This window comes from Apteryx rowi, unplaced genomic scaffold (genome assembly GCF_003343035.1).
Source record: "Apteryx rowi isolate R43461 unplaced genomic scaffold, aptRow1 scaffold_21, whole genome shotgun sequence".
Taxonomy (NCBI): Eukaryota; Metazoa; Chordata; class Aves; order Apterygiformes; family Apterygidae; genus Apteryx; species Apteryx rowi.
In genome coordinates, this window is record NW_020448419.1 from 2248515 (window position 1) to 2250734 (window position 2220).

The window sequence follows — 2220 nt, forward strand, 5'->3', positions numbered from 1 at the left end:
CCCCCCCGCTTCCCCCCCCACTCCTCACAACACCCCCTTCCCGCACCCTTAGTAGTTACTTACCTAGGTGTTTCTTACAGCCTCTTCCTTCAAAAAGTAGGGGTGGGTGAGCGAAGTTTCTAACCACACGCCAAAAAAATGAAAATAATAATAAAAAAATAACAACGAAAAATAAACCCCCAAAAAATCCCGAGGAGGGAAGGAGGGGGGGGAGCAGAAAGGCACGCGCACCCTCCTCCCTATGGAGTATTTATTATTAGTGTCACTCCTTTCCGCCCCACACTACCCCCGAGCAAGCGTGTCCTGGCCTGGCTGCGCTGCGCGCTCAGCCGCAGGCTGCGGCCCCCCGGGCAGGCGCCCCCGCTCCCCGCGGCGCCCGGGCTCCCTCCGGCCTCTCGGCCCAGGAGCAAGGCCGCCCGCCACCGGGCGCGCAGCAGGCGGCGAGCGCTTCCCTCCGCTTCGCCGGGGGAGGGGTCCGCGCAGGGCTCCGGCTTCCCGCGGCCCCCCGCGGGACTCTCGCCTTCCTCGTGGCGCGGGCTGCCCGCGCTGCGGCTCGGCTGGGCCCTGGCTCTCTGCCGGGCCGCCGGCTCCCCAGGCCCCGGCCCCTGTGGCTGGCCCTCTCTCGCCTCTCCGGGCTCTCGCTACTTTGCTGCGGCCGCCCTCCCCTCGGCCTGGCCGCCGCTCAGTTCGCCCCCATTCCCCCCCCCCCCCAAGCTCGCACTAAACTTTGCCCCCCAGCTGTGTCGGCGGCTCCCCCTGCGGGCTCCCCTATGAGCAGGTCACACACACGGCGGCGGAGGCGGCGGTGGTAGCAGGGACTGAGCGCGGCGCGTCTCCCCCTCCTAATGCCACAGACTCGGAACCGGCTCAAACCGGTTCAGACTGGGAGATTCCATCTCGGTTTAGTTTTCAGCCCATGGCGCCGCGGAGCGTTTGGAAACCTCGGGCCTCCGCCCAGCGGCCGCTCCCATTGGTCCCGGGCGCTGCCGCCGCGCAAGCGGCCTCCGCTGTCATTGGGCAGAGGGACTGTCTATCCGTTGCGCGCCTCCGAGGGGTGGAGGGAGCGAGCGGCGGGTGGGGGGGGATAAGATAGAGGGGATCCGCCCCCTCTCCAGCAGCGCTTTGCGCGCGGAGGGGGGGAGCGGGGAGGCGGGCCGCCGCTCGCTGAGAGGCCGAGCCGAGCTGTCGTTCACTCGCCGGCCCGCCTTTAGTTCGCAAACCGCGGGCACAGGTGTTGCTGCTCTGTGATTGGCTGGCGGCTCGGTGTGACGCGCCGTTCCGAGAGCGGCTCTTAGGGCTGCTCTGAGGGAGGGCGCGCGCGTGGACGGGCGGCGGTTGAGGGCGATGGGCTCACGCCAGTGAGGGCAGAGGGGGGAGGGCGCCGGCCCCTGAGGGAGAGGGGACTCTCGCCCGGGCCTGGGACTGCCTGAGCCGCCCGCCGCTGCCCCCTTACCGCGGAGACGTTGTTCCCGCCGGTGCGCGGCGCTGAGCGGGCGGGCCCGGGCCGAGAGGGCGCCGGGGGCTCGTGGGCCGGGTGGCAATGGCGGGCCTTGCCCCGCAGGGCGCCCTAACTGCGTGTGTGTGTGTGCGGGGGGGGGGCTCAGCCAGGTGGATGGCGAGCCCGCGGATGGGGCGCTGCTTCGGTGTCCCTAGGCCGGCGGGAGGCTAAAAGGCTTTTGGGGCAGACAGTGGGGGCTGGGTTGCACCTCCCCGGGTTCCGTGCACCAAGGCCCGTGCGGGTCTGAAGGGCAGCCCTTCCCCCCCCCTTCCCCCCTCAATTGTGTCTATATTTATGGAGTATCCAGCTTGTTGCAATGTCTGTGTTCCCCACAGTCCCTCACAGATGTATCCCAGACTGGTTCAGGCAAGGCTGACTCACCTAGAGATAAGAAATCTAGCAGAAATGTTCCTCCACCAGACCTGGTGAACAGGGATGACCTTAGGGTGCAGGCTCGGTTTCCAGTGGTGGCTCAAAGTGAACAAGCTGTGGTTGCAAGTCTCATTGTCATCTGAAGGAGTGGAAGAATGTGCTTAGTAACTTTAATACGGAAAAACAGGATCTTACGAGACTTTCCATTCTGTAGTAGTACCGTTATATGCATACGTATGCTCTACTACAATTTATGTTCAGTAAAGGTACTCAGGATCCATATACCTAATTCGAAACCTATCTCCTTCCTTGAAAATAATGTGTGTAGGAGAGTTGTAAAAGTGACTGAT

General features: G+C 64.7%; 1 protein-coding gene across 2 annotated transcripts in view; it reads right to left on the minus strand.

Annotated features, from left to right (window-relative positions):
* XPO1 (exportin 1) overlaps positions 1-931 on the minus strand; it is a 41659-nt gene extending 40728 nt beyond the window's left edge. Inside the window, exons 1-2 of one of the 2 annotated variants that reach the window (XM_026064135.1) lie at positions 790-931; positions 64-119 (exon numbers count right to left, since the gene is read on the minus strand). The gene's annotated coding sequence lies outside the window, so the exon portion shown is untranslated. Of the gene's footprint in view, positions 1-63; positions 678-789 lie in introns of those variants that run through there. The other variant, XR_003253232.1, reaches the window with a different exon arrangement.
* Between the last annotated feature and the right edge of the window lie 1289 nt (positions 932-2220).